The sequence below is a fragment of the Ischnura elegans genome, chromosome 8 (genome assembly GCF_921293095.1).
Source record: "Ischnura elegans chromosome 8, ioIscEleg1.1, whole genome shotgun sequence".
Classification (NCBI taxonomy): domain Eukaryota; kingdom Metazoa; phylum Arthropoda; class Insecta; order Odonata; family Coenagrionidae; genus Ischnura; species Ischnura elegans.
The window spans coordinates 71,091,224-71,117,506 of record NC_060253.1 but is presented as its reverse complement, the minus strand read 5'-3'; the positions used below and the strand labels follow the sequence as shown (position 1 = coordinate 71,117,506).

The 26,283-nt window shown below is 36.5% G+C and overlaps 1 protein-coding gene across 5 annotated transcripts in view; it reads left to right on the top strand.

The window, feature by feature from the left end:
- LOC124163718 (calcitonin gene-related peptide type 1 receptor-like) overlaps positions 1–26,283 on the top strand; it is a 510,985-nt gene that overhangs the window by 266,902 nt on the left and 217,800 nt on the right. For 4 of the 5 annotated variants that reach the window (XM_046540792.1, XM_046540791.1, XM_046540788.1 and 1 more), the window contains exon 4: positions 1,654–1,710. The exons of the other annotated variant lie outside the window; for it this stretch is intronic. The gene's annotated coding sequence lies outside the window, so the exon portion shown is untranslated. The remainder of the gene's footprint in view (positions 1–1,653; positions 1,711–26,283) is intronic. 5 annotated transcript variants of the gene reach the window in all.

Genomic DNA, 26,283 nt, shown 5'->3' with positions numbered 1-26,283 from the left:
CACTGCCTCGTGCGTTTCTCATCTTTAAACCCTGTCAATGCTTATGTTTGACGGCAATCCATGTGGATATTTGAACAGTATAATAAGAGTTGACGGCAATATTAAATCTCTCAACAATATCTGACTCTCTACTGTTCCAATATCCGCGGAGGAAATTGCGTAAAAATATTTTTTCTTCAATATCTTACTCATTCCTCTGTCGTGTAGACTCACATTTTCTTTAGAAAACTGACTTTCCCCGTTTTTAACGTTCTTTTTCTTCAGCTTCAGTATTTTTTCTCCTAGCGCTTTTCTCCTAGCGCTGGTCTTTTGCGTACTTTTTTACAATAAAACATGAAAGATTGGCAGTCTCATTCAGGTTTGTTACGCTGGGATTTCTTGAATAGTATTTCTCTAAGTAAATTTTTTGTTCTAAGTAAAAGTTTTGTCTTTGTACTCCTGAGATAATTTGTCTTTCCTTCATCTCAAATATTCTCTCATTACCTAGACGCGTACATAATCACTAACTTTAGTCCTTTCCCGTTGAAAATGTAAAAGAAAATAGGCCAAGCAGCGTGTTAGTTGGCTTCCTATTTAGAATGACGACTGACGAGTGATTTAGAGGTTTTGAAAGGGCAAAGATATCGGTAAAGGAAAGGCGCTTCTATCCAAGGCTAATTATAGAGGCCTTGGAAATCTACAAGATATAAAACATCAGCAGAGACGAGATTCTCACCTTCGACCTGAAGACGAAAGCGTTTCTCATTTCTCATGAACTGCATGCTGAAAATATAAAAGTGTAGGGGAAAGGTGCTTTATTTCATACGTGCTTATTTTATGTTTTTAAGGACCGTAAAATTACAAATTATGCATCACTTTTTGCCACTGCAAAACTAATTTATCATTTTCTAAATACTTTAATTAATTTTATCATGATATGAAGAAGTGTCGAATTTTTTCAGCAAGGTATTCCGTATGAATTGAATTATGGATGGAAATGTCTATTGATTTATCATGATGTGATAATATGAAAGTTTGTTAGTTTGTCTGCACTTTTAATCATGCGAGCGGTTTCTCTGGGTATGTAGTATTTCCATAGTACAAAAAATAATTTTAAAATCGGTGTTATCGTCCTTGTGTATTAAAAAAATCGGACAGTAATAATCATTAAAACGACATGAAAATTTACATTCTTTCGGGATTTTATTGGATTTTGATGAAATCTTAAGAGGCTAAATGTGAGATGAGGTTTCAAGGTTACTAGATGTTTGTTAGAAGACTGTTTTTCGGTCGCCGAAATGCGCGAATCTTTACCACTGAAATAGGAGAATGGAATCAAACCTTAGTTGCTTGCATATTTCATTATCCTGGAGATTAATGTCATTGAAATCCTTAAAAACCACTTAAAATATGTTATGTCGTAAAAAATAATCGTTTCAGGAATTGTCATATGTTAAACATCCTGATGGCAATGACTTTTTGAGCTGCGTTCACATTGAGCGTTTGCTCTCCGTTTTATCATAAATATCTTTGAATATAAATGTTCTCTCAGGTACTGGTATGATTTCTTCGCGTAATTAGGTGTACCATGTGTGCATGATTTGCTTATTTAAAAGTAAATACTAAGATAAATTATTGTGTGGAAAGTATTAAATAGTTTATTTCTATTTTCAGGAAAATTATTCCTTACTTATCGTGAATCCTGAGAATACGTCCTTCTCTTGAGAGATGGTAAGTTAATGTGAACTTTTTTTAATATGTAATTTTCTGACTATTGATGAAAACGCTGCTAACTCGGTTGCTTTTTGCATATATACGGACCTTTGATAATCTGGCGAGTACTATACATCTAATTTAGTTATTCTAAGAATCCATAGCTAATGTATACATTTATAGGGTGCATATTTGGAATATCAACGAGCCTCATCCAATTAAAACTGTGGTTTCTTTCTCAAAACTGTAATTTAAGGTATACTGGTGAAAGGGAAGCACTAGAAAACGTACTTGAATAAAGACTGTGTGAAAAGTTCACCGCGTTCAGTTGAGGTTTGAGGAAGAGAAAGAAATCGTGTTTATGAGTATCCGTGCTCATTTTAGACAGACTTAAGAGAAATATTGCCACAGTGGAGTTCCTAGCAAACTTGACTAAGGTATCTTGATTAGGAAGCTAATTATTTATTCCCTTGGAAGTGAACGTGACTCTCCACCGTTTTTGTTCAAATAACCCTATCATTTTCGTTTTTAACGTTAATAACGCCCTTTATTTTACTGGTTTTACGGATCTTCTTCGATCATGTTTGGTGGGTTCTGTATTTACTATTTATCATGCTATCAAAGGCATGAGGACCATCTATACCATCTAAATTATGACTAGCTACAGGGTACTAATGCATACATACCTGCGTATATGTATTTATGAAGAATGTAATTTACATCCTCACGTAAGAAGGATATTTTTTAATATTAAGGGAAAAATAAAAATTTTTATCTTCTGGTAAGCATTATTTACTATGGTGACAAGTATTCCCTCGTGACGGTTGTGGCAGATAAAGATTATCTCTCAAAGTGTCTCTTAACGGTGTTGCAAAATGGCGAAACTATTGGTGTTCGAAAAAATATTTCGTAAGAAAGTAAAATAAATTTTATGGTGAAAAAATATTTTTTTATAGTTTAGCATAATTTTTTCCTTGTTATAACTCGTAATTATTATGATAAAACCCACGGTGTAGGTGAAATAATGAGGTGTTAGCAGCGAAAATAATTTTGCGAGAATTTGAAGAAATGGCGTTCGTTGAATACCACAACATTTTTCTTTATGACATCATTCGTAGACCCTCTTCTCATTTGCAAAGTTTTGCAATTAAGGGTAATAGGTATGAAGTAATACAAGAAATTTCCTCTAGAAAATTTTTATAATAGAAGTTATTGTTCCCATTTGGCCGTAGAAAATGCTACGAATGTCACGAGACAGAATTGACGTTAATGAAATGGAAACTCCATACCTTCAAACTCATCATTAAAAGACCCTTCAAAATATTCTGAGAACTTAATTTTTTATTGCTGCATGCAAGAGCATTTAAAACATCCAGACCCTGAAATTCCATAAAGTTGGCTCGCAAATGGTTGAGGATAAGGGTGAGGTGTTAGAAATTTATACGACAGCAAAATCAGAATAATAGAACGGACTAAAAGCAATTAGGTTTATATTTTGCAAAGAACATCGTGAATTATGTTTTCATTGTGTATTGCGACTCAGGGAAAGAATTCACTATTTTTACAATTTGGATTTTGTGACTTCTCATTGACCACTTTTATATGCTGGGATACCTCTTACTGCATTCTTTAAACAGAGGTCATGAAAACGTACACCTGCTTTACCCAACATCATTTCTCTAATTTAAAAGTTTTGGTTGTGTTGAGTCGATATGATGGTATCAGTCGTTCTCAAAAATGTGTTCAACTGTGTTTATCGAGATATGGTGGAACAGTATAGCGAATAAAATTATAATACTTATTGTACTGTACACTGGTGTATTAATTAAAAATATTAAAAATAAATAGTCTTTTAAATTCTATTTGACCTGATGATGACACTAAACGTCGAAATGCGTTGTACTATAATATATCAGTGGACAGTGCATTGAGTTTTATCATTTTGTTCTCAAGAACGGTTGATGAGTAGGTATTTGGAATAAGTGACTGATAGCTTATGTTATTTGTACCGCAGGAAGAGTAGGGATAGGAGAGTTCACGATAGTCTTAACGAAAGGTGCAAAGTATGGTCCCGTAACGTCCCAACTGACGGACTAAGACCTAAACCTGAAGTTCTCTCCCCTAAAGACTGGATCACCCAAGCAGCAATCAATATTCCAACAACATATAGGAAACATTGTCGGCGTTAGCGTATGACATCCGTGCAGTATCCATGTTAATCCGTTAATCAATGTTGCATTGATATATGTCAAATATGCAAAAGACCAACCTAACAACGTTGCAACAATATCTAACACTGGGCATGGAACTTCGTATTACAACATCTCTTAGATATCTTCACAACAACTAATGAGGAGGTTTGCTAATTATGTTTCTTTATGTCTCTTTGTAATCCAGAGACAAACAAACAAAGCATTTGTGCTCTTCAATGTTATACAGAACATATGCTATCAATAGATACTCTTAGGAATAACTTTTTTTTAAACCACGGTTATTACAACTTGGATATCTTTGCAATATAAATTTTACGACTCGTCGTGGATATTAAAAATAGATATTTAAGTAACGTTTTCAAGACATTCAACATGAAATAACGATATATTCTTTATGTATCAACCTAATTAAGATATCCGATGGATATAGTCTGCTGCTTGGGCAGGAATCTGCCACCACACCTTCCAGAACTCCATAGCAAATGCCTTAAAGAATTCAATGTAACCCATTGCAAGTTTGCGACACTTTCATTTTAAGGGAAATAATCCCACTAGGTCCTTTTGGGACTGGCGATCAATATTTCAAGGTTTTCGTTGTTTTCACACAATGCACTGCTCCATTTTATCCTCACGTTTCACTCCTCTCATTGTTACTCATTAGAGTACATGCAAGCCATATAGTCCACCAATCCTCAGCGTCTTTTGTAAATGCCTCATTTTTCGTCTCTGCTCTACTTATGACATGCTGCCAGGGTGGAATAGCGATGCAAAACGAGCTAAGGAAAATCGAACGTGCTCTGAGGAAGGATGTGGTGGGTGCCTGAATGTGGCTGCAGTGAGTGATCGAAGTTAACTTAGTAGCATACGAGATAAGAGTCATGTGAAATTGCGAGTCTTAAGGTATTCTTAAGGCAAAGCTAAATAAAGTTAAACTTTAATATCTTTTCCAATGCCTCACTTTTTATGAACTTCATTTAAAAATTCCGTGCACTAGGGTAATCCATGCACTAGGGTAACATCCAGTTTCGCCAAGGATAGTAGCTTTCAAATAATAATTGACGACTAAGGCTTTTTCTGAGGGAGGTACAATGTAGATCCCTCAGAAAAAGCCTTACATTAAAGCCTTAAAGATGTACATTGTACATCTATTGATCCTCCTTAAATTTTTACGGGAAAATTTTCGTCAATTTTCTCTAATAATTTCCTCACAGTGCATTAATCTGCTTATAAATAAAAGTGTGAACGTATATAGAGTCATTATTATATTAAACTTAGTCGTTGAAAAACCAGCGTTAACTTTATCTTGAATAAACTATATCGATTGCGTTGATTTTTGGAATGAAAATTTGACAGAATGAAAATATTATGATTACTTCAGATTCAAACCCTTCCAGAACTTCACCGCGACTAACACTCATGAAATTATCTACTGGGCTACGGAGCCATATCTTCTAAATATATTTTCGATGAATTCATGTATGAATCTAAAGAGAGGATTAACCTCACCACGGAGCCCAAAAAAAACACTCCGGTGGGCTAACTTGGGCGTGTAAGTGAGTTTCCTCACTTTAATCCTTCTCCTATGACTCTTAGCCCTGGCGTTTGACTCCTTTTTCGCTAGCTCGGCAGCATCCGCATCCATCCTCGTCGGCTCTTGGAGCCGTGAAGGCGAAAGATACAGGCTGCCTCATGTGCCTACCTTCCAGGTTTTCACCGATCTTGCCCCATAAGTAAAAAAGTAAAATTGTGCAGGGGGCTACCTACATGTTATTGAAAACAATAACACATGGTAGTGTTAAAATAAAAAAAATATTTCAACCCACCCAGTTTCAATTAGAAGTGGTCTTTCTCAATACGCGAACGAACTACTGACTTGTTTATAATAACTAAGAGCACTAACTTGGTAGTACTACTGACTAGAACAAAATACTGACTTGTTATAACCAAGAGCACTAACTTGGTAGTACCTCAAATTCAAAAACCTACCTTCAGATTATTATTATTGTAATATTATGCATTATTTTTGTAATACCTTAGAATTTTAGTATCTCTCCATCTCGACACCGCGATAACCGAAACATACATCTCGGTCAAGCTCCGGTCCCAACTACATGGACCAATCTTCCGTTTGTTGAGCGGAGTGAATGATACTTTCCTTGGTAAGATATTTAAGTTTTCCCCGAACGAACCTTGCTTCTTTCGGATTTTCCTTGTTTCGAGATCTAACCTCATTTTGTTACGTTCTCGGGAATTCAGTATTGAGCCTCACCCCTTCCAATCTGGCAACATCATTATCGAAACGCATACCTCTTAAGGCCTCAATACGGGTGAGATTGTACAATTGCATTGTTGATACTCGCTCAATGCTCTCGTTTAATTAAGCGCCAGGATTATTTTTATGCAAATTACAGTCGCATATTTTCTTCCAATCTTAATTATTTTATGTGTGTAAAACTACAGAGGTTTAAATAAATGTCCAAAATACCTAAGAAAAACCATTTTCGTGGTAATTGTAGAGTGAATCATAAAAATTGAATCATAAAAATGAATCATAAAAATGATTGCACTGCTATAGCTCAGTAAATAAGGAGTTTCAGCCTCATATTTATGGGCAAAAAAATGATTAACATTGCCTCCTGAAGCATTGCAAATTCCTATTGAAACACCACGTTTTGTGGTGTTTCATAATCAGATGCCTCCATTATTCCTCGGTATAACTTACCTGTCACTAGATCAACTCTCATTTTACGCCCACTTTTTTCTGCCTTCCCTAACGTCTTAATTCTCTTTTTCCGAGCGTAGATCCCTTCGATCCGGTCGAATCCAACGTCAATAAGATCTATGGATTTGAATAGCTTTTCATGTAATCCTTACTTTACTACGCATAGTTACTTAAATCCGTACCTCCAAACCCAACGACACCGCCGAGGGAACCTATCCCAAGGTGTGGAAATGAACTCCCAGTCTTCATTCTCAGCTCCAGTGCCTTGTCTCCGGGTGGCATTTCTTATCCCTCAAGGTCTCTTCGGCTCGGCGCCGACGAATCACCCCTGACTTTCACTCAGTCCCCGCCTTCTTCGTCGCTTCCTTCCTCAAGTCAGTGGCGCGGCCCCCGTGTCTTAATCCTCACTCCCACCCAGCACTTAATTCACCCGGATTTCTGGCTAGACTGTTTCGCGAGACTTTCTCCCGAATATTCTCTTCTCCGTCTCTTACTCTATGGAAGTAAGTCTTTGGTGTCGTCCCACGCATTGTCTTTCGTCAACTGATCTCAGTCTCTCTTCCATATCTTGTATGATGTTGGGCACTAAATGGTGGAAGTTCTTGATATTATTAAAATAAGACATTGCAATATTTCCACTAAGTTATATTATTAGACAACGCGTTTTATTGTTACACACTTGATAATGTTGTTTTTAACGATTATACGCGTTGTGTAATAATAAAACTCAGTGGAAATATTGCAATGTCTTATTTTAATAATAGCTCTCTTCCATACTTGACTTAAAATTGCTGCTTTACTTGCCTTTTTTTATTTGACTCCTACTCTAGGCCTAGTCGGTGTTGCGTCTTGCCACTTGCCTTGTATTGATATCCGATTAGAGTGACGTGCATGCCATGTCCAAGTGAGTGCGTGGTGACGGAATAATAGTAACGGAGCCTCTTAATTGAGCCCTTTGTTGAAATCCAAGGAGAGTGACGTCCGCACTCAGTGAGTGGGTGTTAAATAAAGAGAGAGTATATATGATCTAACACTTTCTCGGCGAACAACATGTAAAAACTCTTCTCGGGATACCGCGCGGGTAAGATTATGTGAGAGCGCCGACGTTTCGGGTACCGACTCGCTACCCATTCTCACGGCTACTGATAGAAAATTCGAAGTGACCGTTGAAGCCCAGCATTAGGAGGGGACGGATTGGTTGAGATCCGATTGTTGTCGCGGGAGACCGTGGACCAGCGTAGACTTAGCTCTGGCAAGCATAACTCTTTTAAGGGTTCTATTCTAAGGGTTTATTTAAGGGTTGGTTATAATACGGTGGGATGACACCAGAGTTTTATGGCGATCAGTTCATTTCTGGGATCGTTTAACCAAAGAGGCGATTGAAATAAGACTTGAAAATAAGAATGTAAACAGAGACACCGGATTTTTGATCAGCAGCTCTTGGAATAGAACCCTTAAAAAAGTTATGCTTGCCAGAGCTAAGTCTACGCTGGTCCACGGTCTTCCGCGACAACAATCGGATCTCGACCAATCCGGCCCCTCCTAATGCTGGGCTTCAACGGTCACTTCGAATTTTCTATCAGTAGCCGTGAGAATGGGTAGCGAGTCGGTACCCGAAACGTCGGCGCTCTTACATAATCTTACCCGCGCGGTATCCCGAGAAGATTTTTCAAAGAGAGAGTATGTTATCCTCTACATGGATTTTTTTAAACGGACTCACCTGTAGTAGTTTTCTGGTACGTGCTTTACCCGCAGTTATACGCACCGATATTCAAATTGAAGAGCCGTGTGGGTGGTTTTTTTTGGAAAAGTTTGAATTTTTTTCCAATAAAACTTCATTCCTCCAAGATCGACGTTTCAATGTAGGCTTCAGCGGAGACTTTGACTAGAGACAATGATTCTTCAGGTAATGTGCCTGACAAAATCTCCGAACTAGTTGAAGCGCGTGTTGTAGAGTTTTGAAATTAAAATTAGTTGTGTGATATATTTACGTATCTTTTCATGAGGCTGTTCTACGATATCTCCCTCGACAAAGTAGACAAACGTTTGAGTGTATAACATCACATCTCTCCTCCCTCCTCCGATTCGCATGGATATCCGTCAACACAATTTTGCGAGACTAACTCCTCCTCTCCGGCTCTTATCCTACGAAAGTAAGCCGTGGATGATTCTTCACCTTTCTCTGCAATGAGTCTTGTCTACTGAACCCCTTTTCATTACAGACATAGAACCACTGCTTTACTTGCCTTTTGTTTGTTTGACTTATAGAGTTCATACCACCCATAAATTTTCGTTTGGCTCGTTATTTCAGAAGGATCAATTTGAATTAATAAGGGGCTGCAGGAGAGGATTACAATATAAACTCAATATTTTCAAGCTCCGCATTATGAAATCACATTATAGCAATTAAGAGGATGCTTGGTACTCAACCGGATTTGTCGAACAGATGCTCGTCGTAAAGCAGACAGCTAATTGGAATCATATTGACTTTACATTTTCAGGTGGAACGTTAGAATTGCTTCTTTCAATAAGCAAATACATTACTGTGAAATCGGAAATTTTTCCTTGCTAATGAAGAGATTATAAATATGAATGATTATTTTGATAACTTCAAGCTATATTTCGGCCCTTTAACCAATAATTCCTTCTGTTTAATATCACCGGGCCGTTTTAATTATTGCTTAATATACTTAAAATTAGTTATGTTGTGAGAACATATAGGTGGAAAACATTGAAACACTCGGTTGCCAACTACAGATCATCTTGAACCGTTGCATATTTCGCAAAATCCACTGGAGTCGTCGCCGGAGCTCTGCCTGACACCATTTCTATTTTGAACGCTGTATCTTATGGTTACATGATTCGCATTGCTTGGGATTTCACTCAGTTTCTCTCTTCACAGGTTCCAAGAGAATTCTCTTTTTCTTGATTCTTTTGTTTTTCTCATTGACATTGGTGTCTATAATTTCTCTGCAGGGTGAGTATATTCACTTCCAAAGATGTGGAAAGGTTAATTAAGACTTTTCAGTGACCCTCGTCATTCAGAGAAATTACGATGGTGACGAAAATAGATGAGCAACGTTATAATGTTTTCTTGCTCTAATTTGTATTAACTGATTACCATTAAGAAATGTTTATCGCCTAAATTACTTGCTTAGAATTATTATTAGCATTTGGAGTGAGGAGCAGCCGATGAATGTTGAAGATAAAAGGAACCGACCGTGTAAGTAATGAAGAATAGCCAAGAAGAGTGGGAGAAAAGAGAATTCTACGAAAAACTCTAAACGGCAGATGGGACAACTTAGTTGGCCGCATTATGAGGCATGATGGTCTGATGAAAACAATTAAAAGGGCAGATGGAAGGGAAGAAGAGCAAGGGATGGCCCCGAGTGAGTTGCATAGGACAGAAGATATAGGGAGTAAAAGAGAAGAAATATGTCGCTATGAAAAGTCTTGCGGATAGGAAAGAGGAATGGAGAGCTGCGTCAAACCAATCTTAGGATTGTTGACCAATGATGATAATAAGCATTATTATTTAAGTCACTGATTAGTAAGAGAAAAGACCACAGTAATTCATTACATACAAACTTTTATGAAAATAGTTACTGACGAATCGGAAAAGTCTGCATTTTAGGAAGCAGCAGCGTGCTAGCCAACGGCCAACAATTACGTTATCGTCCGAAAATGCACTCCAAGAGCAAATATTTCACGGTAATTGTATAATCCATCTATTCTTTCATTTCCTCTATCCACAGAGCAAGCTAAACGTGCTTGGTTTCATGATGGAAAGATAAATTAAATCCTTTATTTCCAACTAATCTCTCCCAGCGCTCTAAAATTATGGCGGGAGTGCTGAAATTCTTTTTTGAAGGCACCGGAGATGGGCCACCTAAGCATTAAAAGTAGGGAATGAATAATTAAATTTTGATGGGGGAAATATAACAATTTGGCGTTCATTTAGCTTAAGGCAGTGTAAGTTAGCAAGAGGTTGTAGGATAGAAGCAATTACGTAATGGGCAACTCGACGGTGATGCATTTTTAATGTCAATTAAATATAGGACATAAAATTTCATTTCAGCGTGTTCAGAATTTTTGCCAAGGCTCTTATTGGAACTTTTACTTCGATTGTATCTTCGTTAACTGCAAAATGATATTCGTGTCCATCTTACTCATTGTATCCGAGTCAAGGATTTTTGCTTCCTTTTAGGACACGTGGCTTAATTTGTCGATTTGACCTAAATTTCCTGGGTTTTATCAAGACGGATCTTATCTTAGATTGATCACCACGCGAATATTGAGTAGGTGTCATGTCGTCCTCCTTTAGTAGAGGAAGGTAAACTTTTTAGGACTGACTTATGATCCATTCCCAGAAAAATTACTATGCTTAGATTCACCACGTTAGCTAAATTCAGATAACGCCAAGAACTAATTCTCAACTAATTTACTTTTAAAAGCTTCACCTTATTGCGTTTATGCTAATTAAGTATCCGTCTTGGTATTATTACAGTCATTTAATATTTTTTCCATTTTCAACTGTCAGATAATAATTTAAACCTTGATAAAGACACTGACCGACACTTTCCTTTTTACTTGTAAGAATTGTCTACTAGTAACTTGAAATTAGAATACTAGTAAGGCTTTTCATTTTACACGGAACATATTAAGCATGAAAATGAAAATAAACCATTTAAACGGCAATTTGATAATGGAAAATTCGTTGAGAAATAATGAAATTCCGTGGAAAATTGTAATTTCTTGTGACTTCATGGATTTTCAAAATATGCGCCTCCGTTCGTACTTCTTTATCTATTAACTTGCTTCTGAAGTAATGTAAACTATGATCTACAAAATACGTATTATTTATGGCTATGTAAAATTCCGGTTTTGTGAGAGGAAGTTTTATACTATTCTAGCATTACTAAAGGCTTTAGTAAATGAAAGTTAATGGCGTTGTCTCCGTACCAAAGGATACTTTTTCCCTTTTCTGAGTCCCTGACATTTCACATTCATCAACTCACCTACTCACTAAAGACATTCAGTTAATACCCTTCCTCCAGTATAGTGTATTACGGTGCTACATTACCTCAGCGAGAGGCATGGCTGCAGGTAAATATTTTATCTATCTTTATCTTTTAGTATGTACGTGAAATATATCTCTTAGTAGCTTAATATTCAAAATGGGATACTTATGTATTTGTTATGGAAAGCATCTTTGTAGTCATAGTAAGAAATGGTTTTTTTAATGATTTTTTCACGGTTTTGGATATTAACTGTTTTATACGCATGCTTTTAATATTATACTGAAACATTATATAAATATGTTAGACCATGTTATTTATTTCAACCTACATGCATGGTTAAAACCATTGATTTGCTGTATTGAATCAATAAATAAATCTGAATGAATAAATTATCTTTTCCTTCCATCTTCAGCCTTCTTTCAGCAAATTGCGATTTCAGGTCAGAGTTGACGGCCATTGCTAATCATGGAGTTCATTTTGAGAATAAATGACTGAAAACTCACTTTTTTTCGTTTTATGGTGTGTTTTTAAGCATTTTGTGAACCTAAGAGCGGAATTATCGCATATCGGGTGCGAAAAAATCGAGTAATTATCTTTGAATGAAAATTTTATTTAATGCCGCATTGGTGAGTATAAAGGTACTGTTTGGATTTCAGTAAATGATATATCCACGGCTTAAATAGCGGCATACCTTTTCAGAGTCATCCACTAGTTTCACATGGAATGCAAGAATTTTAACGGAGGGAAAACACTGGTACTTCTATGTGATAATGAAATGTGAACCGCTAACCGCAGATAGGCATCATGTTCAATTTGGCTAACTTTACAGGAGAGGAAAAACTTTGTAAACCTAGATACACCACACGTGTAGTTTAAAAAAAATATTTTTGTTTTATATGAATGGGCATTTAAAAATTGTGTATCATAAAAATTGTAGCACCTAGCAACAACTTAATGAAAAAAAGAATAATCGCTCAACTTGGGCATGATACCTTTTTGCAGAAAGCGATTCATAAATGGAAGCATTTTTTGCTGATATGTCCGCGGCATATGCGAAAAAAACTCTGCTTTACATTTTAGATTACGGAGCTATGCATACTGTTTTCATCCAAATCAAATGATAAAAATTGCTGCTTTTAATTTACGAACATTACCTTCGAATACGAGGTTGTGATATTACTTAAAGGCGTGAAGGCCACCGGGCCAAAGGGTGCCAGTCTTTCTCAGCGACCCTTCCTTAGGGACAATAAACTCGTTTCTGTTTCCCTGACGTTTCATATTTGTCAACTCCTTTTCTCACGATGTGTCTTCCCCTAACTCTCTTCCCCTAACTCTCTTCCTGCTTCCCTTAAGCTCCTTTCATTTTCCTTGTTTCGTTCTCCTTTCCTCCTTCCATATATCCGTTTTCAACCCCTTCCATATATTCCCTGTCTATTTACCTCATATAATATACTTCTTGCTTGGTGTAACAGACACCTCTTAGTGAAAACAGGGGCCAAGCATGTAATTTTCACTATCTCTGGTCGGAATGAAAATCATCCAAGTTTCTTTGACACAATGAAATTATCATCAGAATAATTACGGATCGTTATTAATAGTCAGGCAAGTGTAGATCTGCTAAATGAAATCATGAAAAAAGTAGAATTAGGTATTTTTTAGCAACTCAAATGAACTAATGAAATGGTCTGGATAACTATTTTAAATATAATATTTGGAAGAGTAGACGTGCTTAAGTGTAACGATATTTTGTATTATTTTAGGGTATTCAGCAGTAATGAAGTATTTCAAGCCTTACAGCCTATTCCCTGACTTTTATACTGGATGAAATGAATAATTATGTGGGAGAGCGAGGTAGACGGTTGAAATATATTCGGCACTATAAGACATAGTGCAAAAGTAGGTAAAAATTGAAAGAACTGCATTCAAGGGATGATAATGGAAGGCAGTCATAAATTACTTAATATTAATGTTTACCGACAAGGTTTCGATTCTTTGTGTCATTATCAAGGTACTAGTAGCCTTTTATAAACCTCTGTTTTAAACTACTGTTTAGCACAGAGAAATAAATAGAGGTTTAAGAGTTACAATTAGTAAACTTGGTTTTAAATTAACCTCAAAATAGGTGAGATTGCGTAATCGTATTGCCGATACTTGCTCAAAGTTCTCGTTTACTAAAGCTCAAATATAAATTGTTACCGACAATTATGATCGCAAATTTCCATCCAACCTTAATTATATAATATCCTTAAAACTCCAGGGTATAAATAAAATGTCGAAAAGGCTGGTTACGCTAGAAAAACCGTTTTCATGGTAACTGCATAGCGCATCCAAAAAAAAATATGTTTGCTTTGCTAACTAGTCTAGTAATTAAGGAGTTGTAACCCCATGTTTATGGACAAATTATGGTTAAATGCCCCTCTACCTCTTGAAGTATAACGGATTCCACTTAAAACGCCCTAATGTGGCGATAAGGGTAGCTACACCAAACTGTAACAGAATCAAGAAAGTAATAAATGCAATATGTTTACCAAAGAGTTGCCATAGCTAGGTAACTAAGGAGTTGTGACCGCATGTTTATGGACAAAATATGCTTAAAATTGTTTCCCGTACCAACTCCAGAAGTATTGCAGATTCATCCCGAAATACTCTGCAGATTAGCTAAAATATTTTTCGTAGTTGTTTTCTCATGGGCGGGAATGGACTCGTTCCCCTCCTCTGTTTTCTCGACACTTCACATTCATCACCTCCTCTCCTCATGATATACGTTCCCTTAACTCCCTTCCTGCTGTCTCCTTTCTTAAGTTTCTTCCGCGTTTCTCATTTCGTTAACCCTTCCTCCCTCGCACTCCTTCCAACCGATATTTCATCTTAACCATTGCTGCGCTGTCTTGCCTTCTCCTGGCTCTCCATCACCACCTCCCTTGTTTCTCGCTTAGTTCCTCCTTTTCGAGTCCGCGACTCCTTTGAACCATCACCTCGTTCTCACTTCTTTTTTTCCCTTTTTAGCCCGTAAAGGGTTTAGTGGATTAAAGTAGGGGTAAGGCAGGGCCTGGGAAGAAATTCGAAAACAAGTACGCGCTGTGAAAATGTGCTAGATGAAGTTGATGACTAGCTATTTCTTTGGAAAAATAACTTTTTGGCTAATAGATCCCGAAAACACTTTTTTTCCCCCAATTTTTATGCAATATAACATCCAAGTTTCATTTCAAGATTCTTCAATTTTCTTCAATTCAAGGGGCGTTTTCTAAGTCCTCTACGGCAAATATTTATGTTTCCTTTTCATGTATCACGTTAATTTTCCTAATTTTCGGGGTGATAATACTGTTTGGCACTTTTTTACTTGCAGTATCAGATACCTTTATCTTGCTCTTACTTTATTACTCGTCTATTAGAGACAATTAGGCCGATTTTTTTTCTTTTCTTCTACGCTTTTAACTTCTCATTATCCTTGTTTTTGAATAATGTTATTTTTCCCTTGGTTTTTATTGTCAACCCGTGGTTCTAACACTCTTTTCTGTCGTTTCACCTTTTTGTGTTTTTTTATTCTTCTTTCTGTGGCCATAATGACTTTTTGGACCTTTTGGCTGTCAAAATAATTAACGATTAACTACAGGGATTGTACAAACCCCAATAGACGATGGACGCCTTTGACGCCTATAGACTAAGCACAATTGGTCCATTGGTGGCCTCTCGACGCCAGGGAAAAATTTACTTTAACTAATATATTTAAAATAATAATATCATGCCTTAATGGTCATGTATTCGATATTTTAAATTCCATCACAAACTCAAGTATTCCTAATCGAAATTAATTCTCCGTTTTTTTGTTGCTTTTATCATTTATCATTCAATCAGTAGTTGAAATAAAATGCCAAAAAAATCTGGTGCTTGCCTTTTATGGTTTGCAATTTCCTCCATTCTCTCTCACATATCGCTGTTGTTTTTCTGCCCATTTTCCAGCCTCAGTTTGTCTTCTCCCTCACATTTTCTCTGACCATTGGAGAGAGGTAGATTCCTTCACTTTTCTTCCTCGTTCCTCCTTCATTTTTTTCGTTCTCCCGTCTCTTCCTCTGCAAAAAATTTATTATTCTCAACGCGCAGCGTGAACTGCGTGATTATTTTGTCGACCCCTTGGCGCTTAACACTCCCATACGGCGTTCACCCTTTTTTGCTTCTTTGTTTTAATTTTCACAGGACGAGAGAAGTTCTTGGAGAATAAGCGTGGCTTACGAGGAGTAAAAGGAAAACTCAGTGGGCTGCTATTTCTTTAACTTGCTTAATGTACACTGCGTTAAAAGTTTGCCATACGTAATCATTGAGTTGTATGATTTGTTTCATCTATCCCTGGTCAGGATGAACTTTTTCCAAGTTTTTTACACCTTTTTGTTATAATCTGAATGACTGATAATTACTTGAAACAATGGCAGTCTAAATTTGTTGTAATAATAATATATTTGAAAGAGTATGAAATATTTGGAACAGTTAGTGAGATTTTGTCTCAGCAACACAACTAAACAAATAGAATGGATATGCTGTATTACATATAATATTTCAAAGAGTAGATATGCAATTACTTTCAAATTAAGTGATGTATGGTATAATTTAAGGGTATTTAGCAGAAGTGAAATATTTTGAAAGTGTTTCAGGGAAATTCCCTGACTTTTATTCACCGAGGAAAATCCTATAAATTTTGTCATAGTTTTATGTAATCATGGTAAGCTACAAAAATCGAGGCCAAATTTGTGATGAAAAAGTCTAAAATTAACCCTTTGTAAACGTATGCAGCATTGCGATAATTTTTGTTCAGTTGGTGATGGCGTCTGAAGTGTTAGCGAAAGCGTAGTATTTTATGACGCAGCGAAGACCGGAAACGCTCCCAATCAGAGAGATAATTAAAGCGTTGATATTTGAAACGTAGTAAGTCATACAAAATTTAAATTTCATTTTTTAATGGAGAAGATAGTACACGCACAATCTACAGAGCCAATTAATACAATATATCAGTTGCTACGATTGACGAAGTTTGTACGCTGACATAAGCTTCATAATGTTGGCAAACCTCTTTCTTTAGTCTCCTGTAAAATTCGCATTTTGTGACTCACTAACCTTTCCATGTCAACGCTTCAATTAGTAAATCTACCTGAGTAAATCGTTCTCGGTGGTATAATAGAAAGTGAGTGTTCTATTTTCAGGGTTCCATCACACCTATGTAATCGCCTCTTGAATGAAATGGAGAGTATTTCTTTGGAAAACTTGCTGAAAGGAAGAGAATACAGTCACATTTAATGCTTGAACCTCCAGTGCCGCTTAAAAATTCCTAAATCCGGCATTTCCCTGCGCGGTAATCCTTCCGGGAGATGCCTATCTGGAAATTTGTCGCTTGTCCCCGCTCATATTTTTCTCGTCTCGTCCTCTCCTTCCAGCAATCATCATCTCTTTTCGCTTTTCATCTCTGAATTCATCTGAATGAAGTCGAGCTTTTCGGAATGGCCCGACACATTGAGATTTCATAGCATTGATGACGCGACGCTCAGCTTCATTGCGGCACCCATCGCAAGAGGTGATTCAGATTAAAAAACCTTCCAATACGTACAATGGTTCAAAGATAATGTGTTGGTATGGATACATATGTTTGTTTGGAGGTATGTAAGGAGATTATTTTACAAATTTTCTAGGCTAGCCCAAACACTAGGAAATGCAAGGCATTGGATAGGAGCTCATAATTTGAGCCGCTTTTCATTATTCCATTTCAAAATCACTCAACTTAACGTAGTATCACCTAGACCTATAATTAAAATTCTCCGCCGATCATAGGTTTGACCGTGTATCAGTCGTGAAATCTATAGTTCATATGTCTGTCGATAGCTAACCGCTACTTTCAAATGCAATGTGAGCTAAAAAATATGGAGTTTTCAACTTTTTACTTACGCCAAGTTATGCTTTTGTGAACTGGACCTTAACGTTTGCAGAATAGCTGTAGTTTTTAATTCAACCTTTTCATGCTACATGAAATATTTTAATAAATTTTCATATTAGGTAAGTGACTATTTGCCTAGACTGGAGCAATTCTTCCGATTGTGGCGATAGTGTCTCTCTGACTGCAATTATATTAAAACATCCGTATCCATATTAGTCAATGCTTCCGGATCCGTAGAAGTAAGTGTCGTGCATGTTGACACAACATGCGTGCTTAGATTCGGCATTACACTTCGGTTACTAAATTGGAAAACATACTCTTACGTTAAAATTAAAGTCTAAATTATGCTAAAGCTTCCTCGTTTCGGACCTTCTTTTTTCTCGGATCAAATTCAGTGGTGTAATGCAGTATTAAAGAATGAATGAATGATGGAATGATTTTATCTTTATTTGAATAATTTAATACTCATTGCGTTTAATAATGTAAATCCTTTGGGTTGTGGCAGTCTAAATGACTGTTTCAACCCGCAAATGTGTTTTCTCAATTGAAGAAATGAAATATATTCCGAGTTCGTTTTTGAAATTCCTCCCATTATATTATTCCACATTATGCTAATCCCATCCAAATGATTTCGCAGTTACGATCCCACGCATTTGGATGTTGAGAAAGAGAGTGAGAGCGTTTCATATATTTGGAAATTCATGGACTACGCAATGGGACGGGACGGAATGGAGGTGAATTACTGTAAACTACTGAAATGAATAAAAAGATTAAGAAAGAATAAGAAGCCTTGATTATTTTTTTCAATTGCTTTCCCGGTTATCCCTGAGAGTTTGCATCGCAACCTAGGCATGAGTAAAAAGTGAACGCAATTTAAGGCGCATGCGTTGCATTGATATTATTCCGCATTTTCAATTTTTTGTTTTTGAACTATCATGTGATGCCTGAACATGGCTTAGTTCTCATGCTGAAGTTTTTTTTAAACTCTAAAAGCAGAAACGTAAGATTCAGGGCAGAAGATCCTGCCCCGAATTTGTTATCACCCATGTTGAAAAATTTTTCGGCATTGAACCGGGTCTTTGTAAATGAAAATCAAGAGAATCGCTAATGGATCTGGTTCAATGTGGCAATACTAAGCACCCGCTTTAGTTGGTCAATACGGCACATATTACCGCTAAGCTTTGACTACGATTTACGTAAATGAACGTTTAATGTTTAATTATAATAAAAACGTTTAATGTATGTTCGATTAACGATTATGGTAATCCATAATAATATGGATTACCATAATCGTTTATTTAATGCGCTGAGTATTTCAGTGTTGAATATTACATTATCTCAGTGTATGTATTTATAAGAGCTTAGAGTTTATGTACGAGAAAGTAATTTGAAGCTAAGATTCAAATAAACAATACATTTTCCACCGACTTTAAATTTTGGTTTTGTTTCGTAGACTTATAAGGAGAATTTTCTCATAAAATCTGTACTTACAATGTTTGAAACTCATGGGAATACTGTTATATTTCGTAAAATTTGGATGTCCAACTGCTTCGCTTTTTGAAAGACAATATAATGTTAAATACATCTTATTCCAATTTTACCAGCAGTTGTGTAGCCACCGTATTGTACGTACATTTTTACTTGAGTCGAATCAAATGTTTAATCGTGGTATTATTAGTCTCTATCGTCAAATGCTGAACAATGATGAATCTATAATATTGCTTACCATTTCTTCACCATGAACGGCGCGAATGAAAGTTGCTATCACCATGGTATACAGTATATTGGCAAAGAGCAGGGACATACCTACATTGTGAGTAGAGAGTATTTCGACCAAGGAACTTTAGCAAGAGATGCATAAATGAATAAATTACGGGTTTGCTTGATAGTTTGCGGTAAGTGGTTATTACTAGTGAAAAGAAATATTTGCGCTATTATCTCTCATTTCAAGCAAAGAGGATGATCAAATAAATATTAAAAGCCATGTTTTAAGTGGAGGAAGCAGAAAAATTATGGAAAAAGTATTCTGTACCCCGATTAAAATTTTATATTGAAATAAATTCCCAGCAGTAGACATTATGTAATTCTTGTTAGTCACCCTTCTGTTTGGGTAGTACACATTTGTTTTCCATGATAACTTTCATCGTTCGCAGCGTGATAATTCAGCTTGAGCAGATTAAGAAGCATAATTGTTTAATGTATGTTGACGCCTGTGACCTGACACCCATACTAGAGTACCTTGTGAATTTGAGATAACTAGAGAGAAAGAAATAAAGTGCATATGGCGTGTAAAATTAACTTTGATGCTAATATTTGATGTCGCGCACAATTTCGCTCGCCTCCAACCTTCATCTTTTGGCATTGTCATGCAGTAATCTAATTGAAATCCCTTCTTTCGATGTGAAAGCGAGGAGCGTCAATAACGGTCGTTATTTACTCACGTAATCGCAAAATGTCGTTTCGAATTTGCGCGTTCATTCGCAAATTGCTGGACAGTTTCCGGTTATAAACTACGTCGAGCGGCACAGTTGATATAATTATTATCTGATGCCAGGAAGGGAAAGTCTTTATGAACTAAAGTGGTGAGTAATTTTTTATAAATAAGCTAATTTTTTTAGCAAACTGAATGGAAATATTCTTCTGTAAAAAATATAGAGGACGTTATTTTTATTTTTGGCGCTGAAGTTTGTTTTAGTTTTTACAATTTAAAATCATAATTGTCATCCTATTTCCTCAAATTTTAAAGTGCTTGCTTCAAAATCTCCACTCATAGCTTTTGTAAGCTATTCTCTTCGTTTTGGCCTTCTCGGTTACGAGTTTACTAACTGGCCCTATGTAACTATTTCGAGGCCTTACTTTACCCTTCCTACCGTTCCACAATTGCCCTTCGCCGACAGCCTTCATTAGATCAACATGCCTCGTTCTGTGGTCGATTAGGTTGTTCAGTCTTCTTCTTGGAGTATTCAGAAGGACTTAAATTTCTCTCGCTCCTCTTAGAACTTCCTAATGCACACTTGGTTGAACCATAATATACTAATATGGTACTGAAAGATCAAATTTATCTCGTTAATTGTCAGTATATAGGACAACTGTTGCGTCGACTTAGAGCCATAATAACTTTCAAAAGTTCCGCATGACAAACGTCTACATGGGTGCATACATCTTTGCGTCATACAACATTGATACATCTGGGGATAAGCCTTTATTTTTACAGCGTTAGGACTGAAGCTCAAGCTAGAATTTTAGCTGCATTTTTTAGAAGTTTACAGTAACCACTCTAAGTCGTTTAAAGTCGAGTTACGCCAGCTTAAGCTGCTGTGAACGGAACTTAACTCGTTAATTTGGTAGGCCTGTCAACGTACTTCGACGAGACCATCGCTCTTAAGTAGAGCATTATTAAAAAACGAGTATCTAATACGGTAACCAGTGGAGAAGGGTTATTCGTCACATTTGTGGCTGGGCCCGGAGATAAGCCTCACTTTTTACAGCGTAACGAAACTGAAGGTTTTTTCATCATGACCCCTTTCCTTTCAACTCTCTTAATTTTTTAATATTGCCGCGCACCCTTTGCGTCAGGATCCTCTTAATTTTTAATTTCTCCCAGCCCCCAAAACTTAAATTACTTTCTTACTTGGCAATCAACCCCTTTTTCAATTCAATTTCAATTTTGTTATGCTAGGAGATCAAAAGGAGAGCTGGCCTTAGTGAAAGAATAATAATCACTTTATTTATCCCTTAATGTTTATTAATTTTTTTATTTACGATCTTTAAAGTATTATACCATCGCGCTTAAGGTACGCAGTACATTCTTTCTTTTCAACTTTAAAAACCTGATATTTACCACTGATTAACGAATCTTAATTGTTCGTATGTACAATCTCATAGTGAATTTACATCCTATTTAAATATGACTATATTAATGCAATATAATATGGAGCAAATCCACTGTCATAAACTAAATAAAACATGAAAATTTTACTGATTGCTGTCACTTCAATTCTAGAAAGTATTCCATACACTTATGAAACCATAGAACGGTATATTCTGTTGAATTATTCCGAAAAATGTAGCCAAATATGCCTACTTTTTTGAGCGCTTTTATGGTTAACTTTTTAGTGCTTAGCAGAATAGTTTTTTGACACAAGCTTCGTAAATACTTAACAGAAAATTAACTCCGAATAACGCGTCTAAAGACTTTGCTATGATTGAATATAATAATAAAAGTGAGTTTAAAGTGTATTTTATATTGTAAAAACCACTAGACCACTAGCCCGCTATTTTTTTGTGGTGAGTAGCGAAGATAAGGAGTTAGAAGTAAACATCGAAATTGCTTTGAAAATATTTAATTAGACCAGGTAGGATATTGTAGCTGAAGATTGCATTAAGAGAAGAAAAATAAATTTATTTATTCATGTATTCCCGGAAACTGGTAAACATATTGCCCATTGAAACCCATGGTCCATTTGATAGAAACATATAATATAAAAAAATAATAAAACTTTTATAACATATGCAGGCGTCGGAGGCGGGGTAAAGTCGTTTCCTGCCACACAAAAGGTCGAGGGTTTGAGTCCCGCCTGGGTAGGTTACCTCATTTTCGTGAAGTTTTAATTGACAGGTTATACACCGATGTTTAAGGCCAATGGTGTTGTAATAGGTAGTACAGGAATAAAGAATTAATCAAACAAAGGTCACTATAAAGAGAATGTACTCTTTTTAGTGTGTCAGAATTTGGACTTATTTTTTTCCATATTGCCTTTTGAGACATATTCAGTGATTTTTATTAATATCAGGAACTATAATATCAGAATTTTTTGTGATTTTATTAATATCATAAAGTATGATATTGATGAACTTAACACAAGTGGAAAGTAGGAACGTATTCTCAACCCCCATTATTGTCGCCGTTGTTTGCGGGTGGGGCAGAGGATAGTCCTGACTCAAGTTTCAGTTCATATCTTTTCAAAGCGTCCGATTTTTTAATATTCCATCAACCCACGAAAACATGAAAATGCCATGTGCTCTCTTTCACCCTAATACCTCTTTGGTTGGATATCGGTTAGCACTTAAATCGTTTCAAACCTGTAAAAGAGTGTTGGAACAATTCTCGAACCCTTGCCTGTTTCGTGGCAAACATACATATTTTTTCTCCCTCGTCAATCGTTGGGCGAGGAAATGGCCTGAATTTGTTTCCAACGCCTACCCTCGTGGTTTCCTCGCGTAAACAAGAAATTCGGTGGTTTCAATCAGGAGGAGATAAATGCTCTTTTAAAGGGGAGGAGGCGCTCGTTAAGTGTTTTTTCTCACTTCGTCGTGGATGGAAACGTCCGGATTTCCCGAGCAGGGTCGGATTAGAATGATTGATTGCTCCCGCGCGCGATGTGCATTTGATGGCCGAGCGGTCTTTAGCGGGTGCAACGGGTGGAGTATAGTGGGACTAGAATTGGTGTGCGGGAAGGGATAGGCGAATGAGCTCAGACGATAACTCGAACACTTGGAACCAGCGTACGGGTGAAGTTGATCCAACAATCGTTGGACCGACCTTGGGCTAATTTTTTTCGTTCTTTTTATTTATTTTTTTAATCCTAGTATTGACGGTTTAGGTTCATAACTAATCTTTTGCCGTCGTAATCATCACTGGTCAGTTATCTCAAGATTGCTTTGACGCAGCACTCTAAGTTAATTCTCAAAACAGCAGATCTTATCACACACTAACATATTTCTTCTCTTTCACATCTTTCTTTACCTGTTCCATATATTTCATTTGAGGTCATTCTTTTTCATTCTTGCCATCTGCTAGTCCCTCAACGATTGTTTTCTTCAGACCATCATGTATCAATACATGACTAGAGATACGTGAAAATCGCACTTTCATTTGTATTTCATCGCACTTTCAATAACAGTTTATCGCATTTTGTAGTTTCAATTTTTTATTTTCATAATGAGGTAGATGACGATAAATGTAGTGAAGCACAGTTATATGACAAAATACAGGATATTTTAAATACTTATGTCGTAGAAAAATAAAATATTAAGGAATAAGAGATATAGTGGCGGAGGTGTAGCTTGCCCGCGCCCACTTGTAGTTTGCCGCCACGTAGAGTCCCAGCCAACTAGCAGCTGGCCAGTCGCTCACATTCTTTAAGCAATGAATGTCGGCAGAGCATTTAAACTGCGCTCGGCACAAAATGTACGAATTTTGCCGTTGAAAAGTCCAATTTGCGTAAAAATATCATTAAAAGTCCAGTCATTGCATCTATGTCGCATTTATTTGCGCACATCGTATCTACATCGCATTTGCGATTTTCACGCATCTCTATATATGACCTCTAAGGTTGTTTCGTATTTTCCCAAGGTTAACGTGTGGCTTCTCTTCTCTCCAACTCTTCTTGTGACTTTCTTATTACGTCTTGCAACTTTGTTGATCCACTGAAGCCATTATTGTCTTGCGGACCACTTTTTCTCGATATATTTTGGCTGACCTAAGAAATGAATTATCTCACGCGTAGGAATAGTTCTCGGGTTTGCCACCGGGTATTGTTTTAGGTGCATGGTCCCAACATTTTAATGGCTTAGTCTGCCTTAGTCTCCAGGTGTATAATGTGGAGCCAAGTTTTTATCGCTAATTATGCCTGAGAGTATCGTTCAAGTGGTTATTAATTTGTTCTTTCTCAAGTGCTGTTTTCGGGTGTGGTGGTTTATTATATTCTTCTATCTATTTTTTCCTAATTGAAATCCGATTAATATTCCTGCAGATGATACGCCGGGAAGAAATTAATTCTACACCATCTCACGCGTGATAAGGACGCTAAATTGAGAGATATCAACTGTGGTTTACCAATTATTTAGCAAGACCAACTGAAATATTTTCATAGCTTTTCACTGTTTTTCAATTTAAAAGAAATTGTTAAATTAAAAATAAGAGTTAAAAATGTTCCTTTTACCATTTTCACTTGTGTACAGTAATAAAAAATTGGCACCTAACACCAGTTATGACGCTTATATTTTTGTGCTGATTTTTCGATCATGCGAATTGCTATTTATTTTTTGATAATTTGGCTATATTATATTTTGTCATATCCTTATTGTTTTTCTTTCAAATTGATGATCCTTTATGTCTTGCATGTTATGGCTATTAGAACGCATTGAAACAAGGGTGGATATGGTCTATTCTGCGGGACATTGATTAACGTGACCCGACCAGACTAAGAAATGCCCAAGGAAAGTATTTGGGTCCATAGTTATTCAATTCTGCAAATATCAAGATCTTTTGGCCACAAATTGTAGTGTATTATAAAAAAAGGACATCGTAAATACGTTATAGACCCTTTTGTATGAAATTTTATGGAAGATAAGTCTGAAAGGTCTAGTTATGTGTTTTCATTATTGTGGTCATCCTTGCGTAGGTCCGATAGGTTGTGTACACAGACTGATGAGCGATGTTATGTAGATATTGCCCTCCAATATTGGATTCCAGGCATGCCTCTCATCTTCGATCGTGACTCTTATGCTTTATCTTTGGAAGAATATAAGGGTTTGGGTGTTTACGAATTCCTTCTCATTCTTTCTGAAGTGTGGCTTCCACATGGTAGCCACTGGACCCCCAAGAGACCTTAGCCGATATTTTGGGGAAAACGACTTAATTTTATAATTTTAGAAGTTTGTCTCGCCATTCACACTGAATTTATATTTAGTTTAAATTAGCTTAAAGATTTAGTTTAAATTAATCCCTTTATTAATTAGAGATTTTTTCATGTAGCCTTTCCTTATTTTTGTCGGCTTTCCTCCCAAAACCTACTTGTTTTCCTTTTATTCTGTAACAAGAAATTCAATTCCTTGCAAATTTCCTTGCAAGGAATTCAATTTCTCGGAATGCTAATTGCTATTTCATTTTTTATGACTAAGAGCATAGATTCTGGCATTGGTAAAAATAGCTATAATTTAATGTTCGAAAAAAATGAGTTTACAGGTTTTGTTTAAATTCTCCGGAGAAGCCTTCAAATATCTGTGCTTTTCAATTTTAACTTTGATCAGGCATGTATACGTTTGCTCATGAGTTTTACTTATCAACATAAGTAAAACTCATTATAATGTATTTATGCGTAAATATTTTATCCCCATCACTTCCTTTGTACTTTATGGTGAGTGCTTCGTACTTCGTCGTAATTTGGCAATATTATCAGGCGCGAAACTAAGTTCCCGCTGTTTGTTAACAGATGGCTCTAAAAGTGATTACTGGTCGATTTTGACGTATCGAAAACCTCACGAATCAAGCTTAGACATTTGGTAAATAAACCCCTCGACAACAATGGCGATTTTTTTTGCGTCATATCCTTATTGTTGCGGGAAAATGCCCGAGTTTGGGCCAGGTAAGCGTCATTTGCGGAGAGTGTTTATTTTCTTCTTTCATTCGAAGAAAACAGAGGCTGAAGTGCATTGAGAGCTCCTAGAAGTTTACGGAGATGCTGCTCTAAGTGAAACAACGTGCCGTGATGGCTTCCGTGGCTTCAAAGAAGGTCATTCCAATGCTGACGTGAAGGAAGACCAAAAACGTTCGAAGACGCTGAATTGGAGGCATTGTTCGATGAAGATCAGTACCAAACTCAAGAAGAGCTTGCTTATGCATTAAACGTTACCCACCAATCTATTTCCAAGCGATTGGATGCGTTGGGGTTTATGCAAAAGCAATGAACTTGGATTCCTTTTGATTCTAAGTGA